Raw genomic sequence first — 20,912 nt, forward strand, 5'->3', positions numbered from 1 at the left:
CTCTTACTTCGTTCCTTTAGTAAATGTATGTAACATAAAACTCTTCTTTAGCAGTGTTCTACTCGTTTTTCTCTCACAAATCTTTGTGTGTGTGTGTGTGTGTGTGTGTGTGTGTGTGTGTGTGTGTGTGTGTGTGTGTGTGTGTGTGTGTGTGTGTGTGTGACTTGGAATTATTTGTCCGAACCACCTAGACTTGAGTCACAGTTGCCTGAGTATGACAACCAGCTTGAGATGAATTTGCTTATGTGCTGTTGCTCCTTGGCTGTAGGACTTGTATGTGAAGGTTTAATGCATGGTCCAGTTTTACAGCTTTCAGGGAAAGAGTAAGACAGACTTTACACTATCTCTGTGATGATTTTGTTCCTTTGGTGCAGTAAGCACTGACAGAATTGTAAGCTAAGTGGGGGTGTGCAATGTGAAGTCATCCATGGAGAGGTTGAAATGTGTTTGCCCAAGTTAAATGTCTGGTAGCCTTGTAAGATAATTAGCTTGAATACATGCATTATGAGAATGTATGTACTCAAGCAGTCAATTATGAGATTATGACACCAATTTTTTTTTTCTGATAGACGCTTAGGAGTTAAACATCTAGCAAAAAAACAAAAATGGGATATTATTTTTTCTTATATATGAAATGCTAAGTCCAACTAAAATGTGACTGGTCTCACTATATGGAGTAGAAGAGTACTGTCTGAAGAATATCCGAAATCTCCTGAATTTTTCAAAAGCAAATTCTGTTTCGGTACTAAAACAATCTCATTATTATTGTGGTATATGATAACAAGTATACTATTTTTTTTGCAAGGTGTGTCTGAATTTTAAAGTTTTAATTAAGGTTCCTTTCTGCATCTAAAGAGATTTAAAATAGTATGGCTCAGGGTATCATTACATGGGTCTACTATGAAACATCAAGTTCCAGAATGCCGAGCAGCTGAAATCACTGCCTGAAATATAGCAGGGTAAATAAATTAACTTTAAGCATTTTTTGATGGAAGGCAAAACTCTCGGAACCTTCAGACTTATATATACCAACTACATTGTCACATGAGATGAAGAAGGGTGAAATATCCCAAAAGTGAATTTTTGCTGGTGCACATTTAGAAATCACACCAGCACTGATTTTCTATGGAAAATAGGTACTGATGTTCTGTTCTTTGGCTTTTTTTCCTCTTTTGATCTACTGTCACTTGAGGAATCCCACCTTGACCACTTGTACAGGATAGCCACAATGCAATGCACATATGGTGTGGCTGAGGATGTTCATAATTATGATGTGGTAGGGTAAGTCTGCAATATTTCAGTAGCTTCTCACCTAAAATAAATAAATAATAAATGGTTTGAACTAAAAGGGACTATGCATAACCTTTTCTAAAGTCCACATCAAGTTTCCAGTAGGTTGTACTCTAAAAATATGTTTAGACCTACAAGTCCAAGGGCCTGAGGAGAAAGGATATGACTGCTACTTGATTATTGTCGCTTACCTTTAGAGATCCAAAAGAACAAAAATTATACCATGAAGCAATAGAACTCAGGTAAACAGGACCCGGACTCAAAGTTAGAGATAAATAGTAAGCCTCTTTAGAATGCAAGGGCTGCTCAGTCTTGTTTCAAAACCTTTTTTATTAAACAAACCAAAATTCACCTAGGTCCTTTTGAATACAATACGTGTATCACTGATGAAGGCCTTGGGGCCGAAACCGGTTTGATTATGGTTTCTATATTGAGAAATTAATATATACATGTGTTTTCTCACTCTTTGGTGCTGGCTCCTTTTTTTTGAATTTATGATTGTTTTTGGGCCTTTGTACCTACCCTATGTGCGAGTACATTGTGTAGTGGAGATTGCTGGTGAATTTTCTGTTTCCCATCCACTCATCAAGATTTCTCTTGAAGAGGGTTAGCAAGGTGCTCTGCTTGAAATATGGAAAGTCTGTTCCATAGCATGGGCAGTCTGGGTTATGAACCTGTCTCTCCAGTATGTTCTGTTAATTGTGGTAATGAGGTTGAGGTCTCTGGAGCATGTGGTGCAGAGGAACTGGGATTTCTTTATATGTAGCATTTCTAACATAGCTGGGTTAGACATGGCTTTGTAAGTCAACTAGAGATTGCCTCTAAGCAGGCGATATGAGACAGAGAATAGTTGGAATTTTTTGAGACTCTCCATATAAGACAAGTGTTTAAGGCCTAGGATCCTCTTTGTGAGGTACTTTTGCAGCCTCTCCAGTTGTTGCAGGTGTCTAGTGAGGTACATGCCAAATGAGGCATTATACTCGATGAATGGCCTAATGAGGGAAGAGTAGATGGAGACAACAACCTCTTTCTTCCTGAATGCAAAACCCTTAATAATGAGATGTGTCACACAGAAGGACTTTCTGACCACAGTGGCAGTGTGGTGATCAAAAGAGAGGTTGCTATCAACCTGTGTTCCCAGATCTCTTATAACACCTTCTGTGTTGAGTGGACTACCATCAATGTGGTAATTCAAGGGAATCTGGTTTTTCCCAAAGGGGATGACGACACATTTTTTGGCATTGAGCTTAAGGCCATGGTTCTGACACCAGTCGTTGGTCTCAGTGAGGCCATTCTGTAGGATATCAGCATCACTTGGGGAGTTAATAATAGCTCCCAACTTGCAATCATCTGTGAACTTTGTCAGCCAGAGTCCCTTTGTGTTGGCCTGGACTTCAAGGTACCAAGATATGTCCATGCATCGCTATGTGTATACAGAGGTGCACACATTGTGGTACCTTTACTTGATCCAGCAACCATCCTTACATGGTGCTGCTGCTGCCCCACTAGCATGAAAACATGCAGCACCACAAAGGGCAGGACCAGCGGCCATGCTGAATGTTAATGAGGCATGCGAGGGTGATAAGGCATAACCTAATTAGCCATGTGCTCTCTCCCCAGAGCCACCATCAGGAAGGAATCTACAAGGCAAGCAATTCAAGAAATCACTTAGCTGTGTGGATCAGCATGGCCATCCTCACCATAACATGCTATTAAACATTGCCAAAAGGTTGTGCTCAGCTGCCCAACATGGACATGGTATGGGGGACCACTAGGCACTAGGTATTACTCTTAAAGTGCCATTATGGCACCAATGGTAGGATAGGGAATGGGTGGTGGAGGGAATCACTGGATTCTAGGGAATACTTTTTAAAGTGCTGTAATTGCAACAACAGCAGGAGGGGATTGGTGGGTAGGTGTGGACCACAGGATACCAGGGAATACTTGTTAAAGTGCCATAATGCTATGACATTGTAACAGGGATTGGAGGTGGGGATACAATAGCCCCCAAGGGCCTAAATGATATGTGCCATAATGGCACTAAAGTAGTATGAGGTGGAAGAAACCACATAAGGGCAGATAGGATAGAGACAGGTACAAGGATTGTGGTATGTGTAAGTGTGTATGTGTGTGCGTGCGCAGAAGTGTGTGTGTGTGTGTGTGTGTGTGTGTGTGTGTGTGTGTGTGTGTGTTTGTGTGTGTGTGTGTATGTGTATATTCGTGTCTGTGTACATGTGTATGTGACAGACAGACTTGGGGGATGCCACTGCCTACACTAGCAAGAAGTTTCTACCATGATGTACAGATCAGCCATGATCTGTACATTGCTATAGTAACTGTGATTCATGAAACATGCAAATTAGCTGATAATGAGATCTAACTTTATTGTAGCTAACATGTTCTTGAATCACAAAATGTCATATTGTGGTAGAAGGGCTGGCTTGTATTAGGCACTTTAATGAATTCTCTGGATGTTCTCATTCAAAACATATTAGTAGGTTGTCTGGATACAGGTTTTTTTCTTTTTATCGTAGTGATTTGTTGTATGTATTTTAGACTGTGTCAACTGAGTATAGGTAATAAATCTGGTACTTCCTGGCATACAGCTTAAAAATCTCCCTTGTTATCAAGTTTATGATTTGCTGATTAATCCTCAGACAGCTAAATTACAACTACGGGTCCTCTATATGCAACTCATACCATTTTAAAATAATACAAGTGTTCTCTGTTCTTCTTCATCTTTCATACAGCTATCCATTCTATGGTATTTCATGAAACATAGGGCAAAACATTTTCTGTTAAGGCCCTAAACTATGAAATGTTGTTTTGGTCACCCTTCATAAATTCTCATCCTTTAAAATTCATGTATCAGATATAATCCTATCTCTGCAGAGATGCTAATGCAGTTACTATTCTGGTGTTGGTGACCTCTGGAGTCACAGACTACTTCTGGGTGAAGGCTTACCATCTAGGCTCCACCAGCACTTCATCTTCAAATTAATAATTTGCATTTGATGGATTGCATGACACATAATGTTTTCTGTGGCTCCTTACTGAAATATCAGAACTCATAATTTCAAATGCTGACAGACTGTAAAAAGGTTGAAAACTCAAGAGAAGAGTGACTCTCAAACATTACTCTTCTTCTTTAAACTTCTTTTTAGCAGGAGGAAAGACCCCCCTGCACCTCCAAAGTGGGGGTCAACCCCCTCACCCTGAACATACCTTGGCAAAAAAGGAATATTCCAAGAAATGGCTGTCTCAGACTTGGTATGCGTAAGTCCGTTTTTTTGGCAATTCAGTTGCCATGATTTGGGACTCACTCTAGCGGGTCCCAACATTTCAAAAGGTTATCACTTTCTAAACTTTCATTCTGTGCAATGTGTTTGATATAGGATTTTGTCTTACTCTATACTGTAATCGATCATGTTTGGAAAAGGCTCCATTGGCCTGGTGCACTTACCTTTAAAACTGATATGTTAAAGGAAAATGGCTAAATTGATTTCTTATGTGGTTGCTTGACTCCATTTCAAAACTAAGATTAGGTGAAAGATTAATGGCCATTTAATTTTATTGGAGTTAACATGGGCGCTGCCATTATAACTACTGCTGGTGGTAGGTTGCGTGAAGCAAATAAATGTGCTGAGCTGAAAAGAGATGGAAATAGTTTGTAGCAGAGGACATATTATCAGGTGGGAAAAGAAGATTGGACAGGGTAAGAGGAGGATCACAGAGTGAAAAGAATGAAGAAACATTTGGGTATAAAAGATGGAGAATGAGTTAAAGGTGGTGCAAGAGGAAGGGGGTGGAGTAATGTAGTGACAGCAGTAATATACAAGCAACTTGAATTAGACGCTGGAGGGCAGGATAAACTGGAGGAGAAGGCAGTTATGGCTCCTGGTTGTCAGTCTGCTGCTGTGTAGAGCTCTTTCTCTCAACATATAAAAGGCAGATCATACTATGGGATGCACGATATGAGCTGGACAGAAGTAGTATACATATTTAGCAGGGAGGGTAATACGGAATTGTTATATATGTACTATGTTTGATATTGTAGGAGGGCGGGAGATAATTTTATACTGCTGTGTTTATCTCAGTGATTATTGAGCTGGTTGATTGTGTACAGTTACGTTTTATGCATTTTATTTACTTTAAAATCAATAAAAATATTGAGAAATATAGACTTAATCACCTCTGATATTACACGAAATCAAGAAAAACTTGTTATTTTTCATTGGTCTGTCAATAAGCTAAACATTTATTCCAGAACAAAATACAATGTAAAGTAATTTCAGTATCTTCTCTAACGATTTTCTGAACAATGAATCTTGATATTCAAGTTTATAAAATAAACAAGGGAAACTGACTAATTAGACTGATAGTAAATTCTTTGTTAAATGTGTTCTATATATGAGATGAAGCTAGTTCAAATACCCTACAAGTCATATTTTCTCACTCATAGCCTTCAACAGGCACATTTTTTTCACTCTGCAGTCAAATCCAACTTCCACTTATCTTTAACAAAAAAGGCACTAAACATATTTAAAAAAAAAAAACAGAAAAAAGTGCATCCAGGCATAAAATCCTTTTAACACAGAAATTATAAACATGAATAATCTACCAAAACAAGAAAACATGAAAACATTTATAACATTATTTTCAATAAATAACCATAACTCTGTCAAATCTTAGCATTCTGAATTTAGATTTTCAGCATATAAACTCTGGTTCACCACCACCTGAATTATGATAATGTATTTGTACAACTTGGATTCAAATGCAATTTATAACAAATTACTGTAAAATAATACAAATAGAATTATGCAAAAACAGACACCAGTATGGCAGAAGGTTTACCACAATGATTACTCTGAAGACTTTATACCAAACATCCACAATGTTAAATAGTTACAGCTCAGTACAACAATTACTTAAAATAGACCACACACTTTTTAAAAAAATATTATTGTCAGTAAATGTTCATAGCTTTGTCAAACTTTAGCATTTGAGCTAAAGGTTTCATAATGCCATCTATGGGTTCATATGAAGTTACTAGTCTAATGACCATAGGGCCTTTACAAGCCTAGCTTTGTAAAAAAAAAAAAAACATGTACCCTAACTGACTTAGATGGTCATTGTTAGCAGAGCAATTCTATGATCAGCACTAACTACCCGTGTCTATGAGGGACATAGGTGCCACCCCTGGAGTGAATTTACTGTCACCAATCCAATTGCAAAGTTGTGCTTAAATATTGAGTTGAGGAACTCTGCTTCACGTGAAGTGGGAGCTTAATCCAGAGAAGTAGCAATCTCTGGGAGATATATCTGTCTCTCCAAAATGTTTTGTTAATGTCACAGGCGAGGTTGAGATCCTTGGAGAGAGTAAATCTTGTCCCACTTGATTTGCAGATGTGCAGCCTTTCCATTAGATCAGCGTCAGAGACTGCTCTGTAGGTCAGGCCAGGTTACTTCTCAGAAGCCTGTATGATACAGAGTACACTGACAGGGCTTCTAGTCTTTCCAAATAGGTCATGTTTTGGAGGCCCTGGATTCTCTTGGTTAGAAACCTCTCTGGTCTCTTCAGTTGTTGCAGGTGTCTGGTGAGATACATAGAAAAGGGAGCATTGTACTCATTTAGTGGCCTGAAAAGGATTGAGTACAGTGGAGTTATAACCTCCTTAGTCTTGGATGTGATACCCTTATTTATGAGATCCACAATGTAGAAGGCTTTTCTTACCACTGCGGACACATGCTGATTGAATTTAGATTGCTGTCAGCATGTGTTCCTAAGTCTGACACCACTGGGTTTGAGCTTAGAGGGGTGCTATTTACATCATAATTAACAAGGGCTACTTATTTCCAAAGGGGATAATGAGACTTTTTTTTTGCATTTAGTTTAAGTCCATGACTTTGGCACCAATCATTTGTCTGCATCAGCCCCTTCTGGGATATGTTTACATTGTTGGGGGATTAAATGATTGTGCTCAGTTTGCAGTCATCTACAAACCTGGTAAGCCACAGGCCATCTACTTTTACCTGGACCTCAGAGAAATAGATTCCAAACAGTAGATGGCCCAGCACAGATCCTTGTGGTACCCCAATGGTAACCACTCTACTGGTGGAGGTGGACTCCCCAACTTTGACAGTGTGCATTCCATCGGTGAGCCAGTTGGCTACCCATCTAATAGTGTATGGGTTAATCCAGCTGGGAGAGTTTCTCATTGATCCCTGAGTGGGGAATTGTGTCAAAAGCGTTAGCTAAATCAAGATAGGCAGTATGTATTGCTTTGCCCTAATCCAGGGCTTTGGTGACATTCTCATAGAAGTCCACCAAATTTAATAAGCGAGATCTACCCTTAATAAAACCAAACTGGGTTGGATTAAGAGTTTGAAGGTTGCCTGTGTCCTTGTTGATAAGGTCCAGGATGATTCTTTCCATGACCTTGCAGATAAGGCTGGTTAGGCTTATATGTTTATAGTTTCCTGGGTTGATTGATGGACTCCCCTTTGTGCAAGGGGATTACTGTTGCTGTTAACCACTCTGCCTGAACCAATCCAGTGCTCAGGCTATGTTTAAGAAGAGTGCTAAGTGGTTTTGTTAGGTCTTGTTTTAGATTGTTTCGTAAGCAACCTGGGGTGTTATCTGGTCCTACAAAGACCTTGTTTTAAGCCCTGGAGAGCACTTGTATGACCTGTTCTTTGGAGATACTCAGTAGAGAACTGGTGTCAAGAATGTTTTGGGGCATGTCTGGAGGGGACGGGGGGGGGGGGGGGTGAAGTTATTGCCAAATCTGTCAACTTGCAGGTTGGCAGTTTTCTTAGGTTCAGTGTGAGTGGTACCGTCTACTATATGTTTGGCACAGAGCTGGGCATTCCTTTTTACATTTTGGATGTAGCTAAAGAATGCCTTATGGTTGTCTTTAACTAGGGATGATAATTTAGTCTCATAACTAGCTTTAGAGGACTTTACAAGATATCTGATTTGCTGATTCAATTTTTTCACATGAAAAAGTTTTTCATCATTTTTTCACTTACCCGGTGAGGTGGGGGGAGAGCCCCACTGGGGCTCTTGCTTCTGGCTCCAAGTGCACAGGCATCTGGGTGCAACCCACTCTAGGCACAGTGTCAGGTGGGGAATTTGTCTGCGGTGGTACACCTGTCAAATCGTAATGCAGGTGTCTTAAGGCGAGCTCAGGAAGGACAGAAACTTCCCATGGAACAGAAGGGCAAAAGTTCACTTGAGCTTGATTTTCAGTATGAATACAGACCTTGAAAGCAGGGCCTTACAATCCTTCTGGCTTTTTGGGTTTTAAGCAGGAAGTGTCAGAAAAGTTACCACAGGGATAACTGGCTTGTGGCGGCCAAGCATTCATAATGATGTCACTTTTTGATCCTTTGATGTCGGCTGTTCCTATCACTGTAAAGCAGAATTCCCCAAGGTTTGGATTGCTCACGCACTAATAGGGAACATGAGCTGGGATTAGACTATAGTGAGACAGTTTAGCTTTACCCTACTGATGATGTGTTATTGTGATAGTAATCCTGCTCAGTACCAGAGGGCCCACAGGTTCTGACTCTGTTGAGTAAGTTCTTTCTTGTTCTAAGATATCAGTTTCTTTATTTTGTTATATAACTTATTTATACTTACAGCCACCCAGGGGGGCTTGTTTTTTTGGGAGGACTTGGTTTTAGTCCATTCAGGTACAGCTGAGTGAATGCATTTGTTTATGTGGCTATATAGGGCATTTGTGCACTCTTCTGCATAGGACTCATCGTTGGCTGTGTTAGCAGGGGCTTTGAAACGTTTTATGCCATTGCTTAGTAGGCTATAGTTTGCTTTGGAAAAACGTTTCAGTTTTTTTTCGCTCCTGTGTGGGTGTCAGATCTGATCTTTACTTCAAACAAAACTGATTTATGGTCTGGCCTTACTAGGGAGGGCAACACAGAGGCAGTAATGCAGTGACCCTACGCCATGTTGGTGACTGTGATGAAAGGAGATACTGCCAGAACAGCTAGCTGGAATTTTGTAAATAATTATATGTCATTGGTGAATATTGAAATGATTTATACAAGATGCTTGTGTTACAAATGTATTAGAACAGTAGGTCATGTGTATATCAAAATGCTTGTACAGAAGTGTGTGTTGAAAATGTATTTGTAGAGTGCTGTGTTTTAAATGTAACCACAGTGTGCCCTACTGGAGGAGAACAGAAATGTACCTCACTATTGTAACTGTTTAAATGTAAGTGCCTAACTGGGGAAACTGGAGGGTTAACTTCAGCCCTGCAAACTTCAGAAAAATGTCTGAAATTAAATTACTTTATAGGCTACACAATAAAGACTCTATCTCTGAAGTTTTCAATGCAGCTAGAGACACAAAGTATGTACTACAAAGGTTTCTGTATTGTCTTTGGAGTGAATCAATTGCTAATCTGAAAGCATAAAGGAATGCAATTGTTTTATGACTTCCAGCATCTGCCAAACATCTGAGCAAAAGCCCTTGTCTATAATTTTTTACAGGTAAATGCTAAATACTGAAACCAACAAAAAGCCAGCAGATAAGTTATGTACACTCCAGCAGACCAAGCACTTCAAATAATATGTAAAATATCCAGAGTAAACTCCAATGCTGAGGACATGCAAAACTTTAAGAAATAAAATACACACAAAGCTAAAAAACAAGAAGGTGAGCACTTTTGCAGTCTACTGACTGCTTCTTCAGATCTACTAGCACAGTCCATCTGAATTAATTATATACACACCTAACATTGATTAATCAATTACATGGTAAAAACTTGTCCTTCCCTTAAAGTTATAGCCAAACATCTATCTATAGTATAGTTTAAAAAAAACACAGTGATTAGTGTAAAAGTGGACATGTCTTAAGCACAAGTTTTAGAGTAACATACTCATTTAAGCCAGGAGGCTTATTTGCATTTAGAAGCACTATCCACTCTTGTTCCCACTGTTCTGTGAATTTTTTAAAAACACGAGGGAAGGCTATAAACCACCATCACAACGGCAGGGGACATTCCCATGCAGGTGTTGCAAGGCCTGTAAGTATGTTCATAGTGGAGGTCTATTTATACATTCTTTAAAAGGTTACCAGATAGAGACATCTTTATATGCAGACTGTGCAACGAAACACATGGTTTATTTTACATACTGTGTGAAATGTTTTAATTATTATATAGGAAAGACCAATAGGACACTGAGAGAAAGGGTATTAGAACATGTTAATGATGTAAGACATAAAATAATGAAAAGTGTATTAGCAGTACATGTTAGTGACCTTGGAGCTGGTCATGCTTTTTAGTTTTTTGTGTTAGAAGTTTTAGAGTATAATAAGGGGGGGGGAGTGATTGACTCTAGCAGAATGTTAAACCAACTGAAAAATTATTTAGAAATTACAAAAGAAAAAGCTATGGAGGTAATCACAAAAGGAGCTATATTATGGAAATGTCAATAAGCAAGAACATTCTAGGCTGTAGTAGTGATAATGAGAACCAACACAGGAAATACTTTATTTCATTTAAAGTGTAAGATCTATAACACGTATTGGGTATGAAATATAATGTTTTGCACCAGTTAGTTGACTACACAGCCTATTGGAGGTGGCCAGTACATTACATAAGGACAATGGACACTTGTATCTACAAATCACAGTGGCTGACACAAAATACGACTTTATGAGACATTATGTTTGCAGTATGGGCACTCATCAAAATGTTTCACAAAGAAGATTCTATCATTACATATGATTTGTTGAGTGCTGAATTAGACATATGGATTATGTTGAATGACAGAATACGTCATAAAAGCTATCACTTCAGCTATATGACATGTAGACTAGTACAATTTGAATTTAAAAGAAATTGACTATGGAAACTACAAATAAAATTAATATGAGGGAGTTAACACAGTTGAATGAGATAGAGCTATTGTAGTTTTTAGGATAGTGACTAAGATAACCAAGGGGAAAAAAGATAAGACATCTGACAGCCATTTGGATATGATGGATACTTCTATACTGGATCTTAGCAGAAAGCAGAGAAATGATGGATGCATATACTGTTATCTCCATATTTGTAATCCTACAATAAATATTTATATTGTTATTTTATTTTAGTAAAAAGTCAGTGGAAATCAAGAATATAAGGTGTAGCTAAACTCTTGCACTCTTAAAGAAGCAAACATATTTATTAAAATGTATTCTTTCTCCGGTCTATTTGCACAACTCGCATTCATTTCTGATATCAGATTCATTCATCTTAAAATTCTAGTAGGTATAACGTTAATTGATTAATTTCCATTGATTAATGGGTTACTTCAGCTAATCAAAGCCTGTTTTCCAGGCAGGGTGGATTTAAGGAGAAAAGTTTCAGAAAAAAAGCACAACAATGCACAACAAACAAAGTACAAACAATTAAGTTGTGTAATAATACATGGAATAATGCTGTACTAAGTTGACTGAGCTAGTTACATACTGAATACTTACGAGAATGGGATGACACTGACTGTTATGTTTGTCTGACAGTGACATGAATTTTCACGTTTCTCAGCAATGTGAGCATTTACTATTTAGCAAGTGGGAGGGAAGGCATTAGTGCTTAGCGCCTGTGATGAGTTACCGACATCACATTTACAAACACTATCATTCTGAACAAACACACGCACACATCTTATAAAAACATTGACTAGTGTTGTGCAAATATTTAATGTATTCATATACTGACTCAGCATAAGTCACAGTAACTCCCTTTGGAATTGCTTTTCTAGATCTAATATTTTGGAAAGAATATCCTTCATGAATTTGTTAATAGTTTCCCAAATTCCTATAATGAGCAGAAGAGATATTTTGTGCTAAAGAGTAATATAATTTCTCACAGGTAGGTATTTGACCCTACAACTGAACTGGATCATATGCTTATATATGTAAAAGAACATATTATTTTTCAGTGAAGAAGCTGGTGATATTTATTTGATTTACAAAGGGGGTACATCCATGATGTGTGGCACAGCTGAATACCATACCACAAATCTTAATTATTTACAAGAGGCATTCAGCATAAACACGTAGGAGGGTATGGGGAGAATCTAGAAGTATAATTTGATAATTTCACAATTTGCTATTAATGCATTATGGTCAGCGACCATTATTAGACAAATTCCACATTTCCAGAATATACATTAATTTCAAGCCAAGAGTCTATTGATTTCTTAAATGTACAGAATGAAATCCTTTGCCTTACATTTAATGGTAACCAATTCCAAGATCTCACTAAAAACTGTGTTATGAAATTGGCCTTTTATACTGTTTTACATTTCAGACTCAGAAAAGTATAGTTTTTTTCTGTTGATGTTTTACACGGTGGTAATACTTCAGTATTTAACAATAATAACCTAAACGGTTCAACATTCAATGCCCTATATGCCAACCAAAAATAATCTTCCTCCTAACCAATGGTAAGTTATTAGACGTAACTTACACTTTTCTAAATGATCATGATAACACATATTTTGGAATTCTGTAATATATTTGATAAACTTTTTTTGAATATTTTTCCTAACAATGTCAGGTGAGCTGTGGAAATAGAGCAGAACAGGAAGTTATATTTAATAGCTGACCTTTCATCAGTTGCAAATAGTTTAGCCAACGTTTTATCATATTTAGAACCAGATTTGCTTTAGTTATTATCCTATCATACACATAACTTTCAATTTATTAGCACAGCCAATATCCTTAAAATTCAAATTCTGAGTTATACAAACACCTATATTATTGTATTCAAGAATTTCATTAATAGTATATGTACCTAATTTGAATGCATGTGTTGGTTTAAATGGGCCAAAGTGTAATACTGCACATTCTTTGGTGAATTTATATGCATACCGGTCAACCTGCAGACACTGAAAGTAGGAACAAAGGCTCTTGAAAAGTAGGTATAGCCAGCCAAAAGTCTGGACATCTAATTAGCATAAACATTGAATATCAAATAGCACATGACTCTTCCCACTTCCAATACAAGTGTAGTTTACAACTCAGAAACACATTTAAAAAACAGAGTGACAAAAATGATGGAAAAATATAAGCACATTATCAAAGAGACAGTGTAAAATCTGTAGACTTTTATGAATTGCATTGCAAAATACTATCACACACGATTGTTTATTTTTGCTTCTGAAAAAGGGAGATGTAACATGTGTGTTCTCTTTCTTTAAATCATAGGTACCGCTAGTATGCTGGTTATATATTGCAGTTTTCTGGGTTCTAGGCAGCTCCAAAAGTCACTTTTCATGAGGGGAACTCAGAAAATTGTGTGAAGGAGTAAATTAACCCTGGAACAAGTACACACCTCCAAAAGTAAGTGTGTGATGTGTAAGGGTAAATTAAGCCTGAACAATGGCATGTTCCTCCAAAATAGGGACAGTTGAGAGCTCTTTTTATATGTAATACAGCCAGTTATATAAATCTAGGACATATGAATTAAATTAAAAACAATAATCAGCATTGTTTAGAAATGCACCCATTTTAATGTTATCCACATATTGTTACTACTGGTGTAGAAGAGAGAATGTAAAATTGTACAGATCACTGAATGATTTCAGAGCCAATTGGCAAATTAAAATAGTGGCCATGTAATTTAATACACTTTCTATTATTTAACTAACAATTTACCCATTTCATGACATAAGCTTAACATCCTGGATAATCAGAGTTAATTAGTACCATATATGGAAAACTGTCAAAAGTCTTTGACAAATCCAAATGTATCAGAACCTGTGCTAAAACCATCATCTGTGGCTTCACTAACAGTGCCATAAAACTGAGCCAGATTTGTAAATGTGGAATGCATTCTCATAAAGTCATACTTGATTGATGTCAGTTGAATTGCTTCTCTTTCCCTCAGTCATCATAGTTGATAAGCACCTTTCAAACTATTTATCCAGTGTGGATATTGAGCTAATGTGATGGCAGTTGATAATGACATCATGGGATCCTATTTCCTATACAGGCACGGTATTAGCTAATTGTCAGTTTGCAGGACAAATGGTATTTTTTAACAAAATACTAAACAATATGAGTAATGGCTGGATTAAATAATCCTGTATATTAAGAATAAAATATCCTGATATTAAATTAGTTACAACTGAACTAGTATGTTTGACCTTTGATAGGTATGCCAGGACAGGATGGAAAGTAGATGTAATCATTTTTTTTGTATGTTTAAGAAAATCTAACTGAATAAATGTGATGTGGTTGTTTAGGAGAATACATATCATCATGAAGAATGCAGACCAGTGTTGCCTTTTGTAAGGAACATTTGCAATAAATCCCACAGTTGTATCATAGATTAATTTTAGCTGAGCTGGGATCCCTTGGGCAGTATTAGCAAGGATAACTGAATTGGAAAAGAATGTTAAAAAACGAGTAGCCTAATTCAGGTTTAGTACTGGCATCAGCTGTGGGGATACTGCTTACTTTTCAAGGGGCGCATGCTTTTTATTTTTACCACTACAATATGTGATCAATTCCTCTAGGGGCAAGTTCTGATCTAAAATAAAGGTGAAGTTATGTAACTTTCCATGGACTATAATTTTATCTGTTTATTAAAAATAAAAGTAAGTGGGACCTGCTGGAAGTCATTTTCTGCATTCCATGACCAATAGGTTTGAGTTTTCAGCATTAAAATGAGGGCACTGTCTATCAGCCATAAGCAGACTGAGCAGATGAACTTAGACTAATGCATTATGCAAGTCAGATAAGATGCTAGAGAAGAAAAGCCGAAGTAAGTAATTTGGTGCTGCAGCACAGGTTTAAAGTATGAGCCTCTATATTGTTCACATGAGGAAGGAAAAGGATCCAAAACCTTCTGGCATATTAGCGTCTGTGAGCTTGAGATGAGAAGGCAAGCAGCACCTCCTGTATTTTTGATTTCTGTCTTCCACTGTAGGAAAAATACATTTGGGTATCGTCCCGCCATTTTATTATTTGCAATCACCTTCATATACTGGCAATGTTTTTTTTATTGTGCAAGCCTTCATTCCAAGTCCAATATGCTCTGCAAGCAGTGTTATGCACACTGATTTTATTATGATTTTTATACCATCATTCATTCAGAACTGCTTCCTTGAGTTCCATAACAAAGCTTCCTGTCACTGCATCGGTGACATAGAGGGATAAAGCCTTGACTATGATCCAGGAGACCTGGGTTTGACTAGTGGCTCAGGTGACTGATGGATGATGCAGGGAGGGACAGGAGGTGCCTATCTCGGGGGGAGGGTGATATGTGGGGTGTCTCTCAGCGATGATCTTTGGTGGAGGCTGAGGACATCTGTGAAAGTGGAGACAGTTCATAACTTGGGAGGTGGAGCTGGTGCAGCTGCTGAGGAGAAAGGGTGACATGCAGCTTGTTCACATTGCATGCCCACCATGAATGTTACCACATTTTTACAGGAAAAGAAGGAAGTGGGTGGTGTATAAATAAAAAAAGTCTGGAGAGGAGCAGAGATACGATCAGCCCCTGGTAAGCCCTTAGGATCCATGACTAACTTCAGATGGAAGCAGTCTCCAAGGTATGTTGGCATATCTAGACTTAGCATGGATGTGGAGAACTGGAGTGCCAGACTGGTAAAAGTGATGGGAAGAGGACCTAAAAAAATAACACACCTTTTCATCTGTCTGTCTGTCTATCTCTCTCACTCTCTGTCTTTGTCTTTTTTTAAATAAAATTAAGAAAATCATTTATACCATTTTATGAACACGTTACTTTGACTTTAATATTATATCTGCCCATATTAATTCACTCACTCTATTTATTTAAGAATGGAGTATTTAACTACCCTTTTCTGATGTGCAAAAGTTAGTTTATATTGTCATTAACTTGATCAGTTTATACTGTGAATCACCTGACCATTTTCATAACCACACAAAATGTTACTCACACTGCTTTTTAAAATATACATGCTTGCAAAGCACTCTGTATAGAAATTGTGTCTATATCTGATCATTAAATTACTTTTTAATGTGGATATGTCATAGCTGTTTTTTTTCCACAGGTTAAGCTGCTAAATAAAATATATGTCTCATAAAGTTACTTATCACATTGTCTAGATCATCTAACCATACAATTATTTTTGAAGCCATTTTGGTTATGTCAAACACTTGTAATATTCTTTTCTTTGATAGTTTTACTATCATGACCATCAGTTTGGCATCTTGGCCAAACACAGGTTTTTATCTTGTATACTTCACTTCAACATCTTTCTCTTCTTCTTAGATTTGTTTGCTCTGGGTGTATTTGCATCTTTCCCATCAGCAGTTGTCCTGCACCTATAGATTAACTTCATCATCACTAGTTTGCTAGTTATTTGCCTGACTTAAAATATTGATACTGCTATATAAGAAATGTACAGATACAGGGCTGCTAGTTAACATCTCTTCATGTACCTCATGGGGATTCCTATTAAATAATTGAATGGAGAAATTGTTGAATGTCATATGGTCAAAACCATATCATCGACAATTCAGTCCATCAAACCATTCTGACTCAGATTGTGTTACATTTGGGTCCAGGAAATTTGCCCTGTTCCTCACTGTAGTGCGATCTCGGAGTTGGTACATATAATTAGTAGGGGGGTGTAGGGGGTGCAGGGGGGGAAGTCCCCCTGCAAAAGCAGTTTTTGTGGTGTATGTGGGTGTTGTCTTTGTTTTGTGTTTGTTGCAACAGGCTGAATTGTCGATGATATGGGTTCACCCATATGATGTTCAAGAATTTGTCCATTTGATTATTTGATAGGTATCCACCACAGGGGTGTAAATTAACATATGTAAATGTGCTTCAGAATTCCATACACTGCAGTAGATAGCTCAGCAGATTGTCTCTTTAGGTGACTATCCCAAATTGTAAAGGCCCACTATATTACTAAAGTTACATGTTATTAAGGGGTTACAGTTCAGACATTTTTAATTTCTGTCAGTACTTCTCTGGTGAATCTTCTAGGCCGTAAAATAAAAAAAAATGACAGTTAACTTATAAAATATAAAGAAGGTAAAAGTACAAAAAGCTTTATGCCATGCATGTGTTCAAAACCATATCATCGACAATTCAGTCCATCAAACCATTCTGACTGAGATTGTGTTACATTTGGGACCAGAAAATTTGCCCTTTTCCTCACTGTATTGCGATCTCGGAGTTGGTACATATAATTAGTAGGGGGGGTGTAGGGGGTGCAGGGGGGCACGCCCCCCTGCAAAAGCATTATTTGTGGTATGATCCCAGTTATTCCCATTAGGGGTGATATGTAATTACCAACCAAGGGATTGGTAAAGTCAGTCTCTAAAGAAATGGGATAGGCTAATTCAAGCACCATACAAAAACTGGCTAGGCTTAAAATGACTCACAAGTGCAGCTAGCCTTAAACTTACCTACGAACTTATTACCAAGTCTTATGACCGTAATAACATTTATTTTGCAACCATCGCCATTTTGTTGAAATTGTTGCTCCTGTGATCAAGCAACATTAAATACTTTGTAAGCATGGGCGAACTACCTCTATTTTTAAGAGAAAGTATATATTTTTGGAGTAGAATTTACAAGAACTTAGTCTATGTGTGCAGTCTGGAACAGAACTGAAAATTTCATTGTGAAGCATTATAATGATAAGAATTAGAATGAATATAACTGCAACCTTTCATCTTCATTCATACAAGATAAACTACTGTTTTGTCAACACAAATGTAGTGACAAAATTTAGTAGAAGCAAATAAAAAAATGAAGACGTTTTTGTTCCCAGTTAAGTTAATGCTGACTGCAAGACAGGAATTCAAAAGGAAAATAGTGACGTATTGTCAGGGGAAAAGAAGACGGAAAAAGAAAAACACTGTGAAATATTCCCATACAAGACATAACAACTTAAATTCATTGTCAGAAGAAACGAGTAACCCCCCCCCCCCAAACATGTAAAGGTCAGACATAAATGATTCACTCTTGTGGAGCAAGGCTAGCCTGCTTTACTACAGGAACAGTTTCAGTACTGTGCACCTTTTAGGTAATCTCCTTTAGTTTCAGAAAACGATTTGCATTCTTAGTACAAGTAAGCAGAGCTACAGTTTTACATTATTGAGAAACTAGGATTCTTATTGTTAGAAAACTACTGTCAGGAACCCACAAGCATTATTATGTCTAAAAAATGTGAGCACATAAGAAGTGGCACCATTTTCAGTATAATACATCGTTCACTTACCTAAGTAAACAAGCTACTTCAACACTTCTCACGGCTCATCTGTCACAGTTCATTCAATAATGATTTTCGTGTACTGGCCTGGCCTCACTATCTGGAATAACTTCAAACTTCTTTTAGTTGTCTCAACATTTTCACCTTATAGCTGGAACTTGAATGTTCCTAATTCTTTGCCAATACTCTTTTATTTTTAATCCTGCACATTCCTTTACGTCTTCATTTTTAAAGGCATAAAAACCAAACAGGATATTCCTCTTCTAATAGGAAGTTTGCATCAGAGGTAAACAATGCTTTGTATTAGGACTCTATGCAGGTTGGTTTACCCTGAGGCTCAGAAAGGTGTTTTCTCTTATCTTCTGTGTTGCAGCACTCAGAAAAGCTGTCACCACTGACTGGTATGGCAAGTCTTACATGTCATATGCGTTCAAGAAAGCTGCAGAAGTCTGACTCCTTTGCTGCTATTTAGCATTTTTTTTTTTTTGCAAAAAAAAATGAATGTGACCATCTCTGCTACTATGTTATTGTATTTTACCATACTGTAGTTCAAACATAATGATACAATGTTCTTGTTAACTTGGTTCATTCATGTTAACCTGGCTAGAAAATGGAGGTGGTATCTGACTGTGCAGCCCTAATGCTTGAAAGCTTATCATGATACTACAACTTCCTGAATAACAGCTAATTCCATATTCTAATGTCAGCATTTATTCATAGATATGGGACTTATTTAGGCTTAGTTACAGTGCATGCATTTTAATGGAATTAAACAACTATGGATTCAGTGAGCAGTTATTTGCTTATCTAAAGTAATGTAAGATGTAAGCATTCTGAGCAGATGGTACTATATAAAGTCTTTATTAGGACACCAAAATTAGCAATACCCATGTCTGTGAAATACTCCTGATCCAATATCTTTCCTTCATGTATTGAGACACATTGCAGACACCAGTCAGAGCTATACCTTTATTAATTATGATTGTCATAATTGCTCTTTTTCAATCTATCCATTAACTTTCTTTGAAAATGTGTAAGTAGTAACACTACTATAAAATCTTATTGAAAACTTAAGCATTTGGCATATGAATAAAAATAACTGTGCATAACTGTAATACTGCTTGGATGTGTGGCAGAATCTGAAGAAAATGCAACAGGAAGGGAATTTGTTATGGGGTTTTAGCACTGCATGTCTCAGTCGTGTCATACAGCATTACTGTGTACAGGTGACTATAATGATAACCAATGCTGCATGCTATAAGGTTATTGGCTGCAAGTCGTGGAACTAAAAACAATCATTGTTAAATAATGAAATTTAAGTCTTATTTCAAACAACAGTTCCAATTCTTTGTGAAAGAACTGCATAGTTGTTACAGATAATAATATAATATTAATGCATGTCTGAAATACAAAAACTTTGTCTGAAATTAAATGCTTCCAGGGCTTAAATTATAAGATCTTGTTCATCATCTTTTGGGGACAATATGATAGATTCCTGTGTATCTTCATCATTACAAATCCTTGGAGAGATTAATGAAGGCATTACTAATCATTACAAATCCTTGGAGAGATTAATTAAGGCATTACTATATCCCTAATCATGCTTTCTTGTTTACATCTTGTTTCCTATCAAATAAGTACTCAGAAACACGATCCATTAAACAGTTTGTGACCAGAATTCATGTTAGAAAGGTAATTTGTTTGTTTGTTTGTTGATTTTTTTTATTTATTTTTGATTATTGGGGTAGTTTGCTAATCAAAACTGACCACCTGCATGCACACCGTGATTGGTTGGTGCAGTGATTCGTGTTTTTGCCTCAATAGACGGGGCTGGTGTTTGAAGTTGCTCTTCAGTTACTGCTTGTTTGTATTCTTTGTGTCCTCCCTGTTTCTACTCTGATTTACTCCAATTGTTCCTGCTTCTTCTGCCAGCCAAACATATAGTGCTTGGACCAGTAAACTGCTTTTAATTTTAACGGTGGTGCAGTGGTTAGAGATGCTGCCTCACAGCAAGAGCTTCTCCAGTTCGATCCTCAGCTGGGGTGCCTTCTGTGCGGAGTCTGCATGTCCTCCCTGTGGTCGCATGGGTTTCCACCGGGTGTTCTGGTTTCCTCCCACATCCCAAAGACATGCTGTAGGTGGACTGGACACTCTAAGTTGGCCCTAGGCATGAGTGCGTGCTTGTGTGTGATTCTCTGGAAGGTTGGGTGTCGGGCTGGCAACTCGACACCGTAAAACTTCACTGCCAATCATGAGCAGACAGGTGATCTGCTGTGGCGACCCCTAACCGGGAAAAGCCGAAAGAAGACGGATGCATATATCCTGTTCTCATGTCATGCGTAGTGACTAATATAGGTTCCATGTAACAGTTCACTTGCACTGTT

At 37.5% G+C, this 20,912-nt stretch overlaps 1 protein-coding gene across 4 annotated transcripts in view; it reads right to left on the reverse strand.

The window, feature by feature from the left end:
- Nucleotides 1-20,912, reverse strand: part of LOC122794035 — a 1,121,292-nt gene that overhangs the window by 502,942 nt on the left and 597,438 nt on the right. The window contains exon 1 of one of the 4 annotated variants that reach the window (XM_044062147.1): nucleotides 18,538-18,802. The exons of the other annotated variants lie outside the window; for them this stretch is intronic. The gene's annotated coding sequence lies outside the window, so the exon portion shown is untranslated. Of the gene's footprint in view, nucleotides 1-18,537; nucleotides 18,803-20,912 lie in introns of those variants that run through there. 4 annotated transcript variants of the gene reach the window in all.

This window comes from Protopterus annectens, chromosome 2.part1 (genome assembly GCF_019279795.1).
Source record: "Protopterus annectens isolate FY-2018-M chromosome 2.part1, PAN1.0, whole genome shotgun sequence".
NCBI classification, from domain to species: Eukaryota; Metazoa; Chordata; order Ceratodontiformes; family Protopteridae; genus Protopterus; species Protopterus annectens.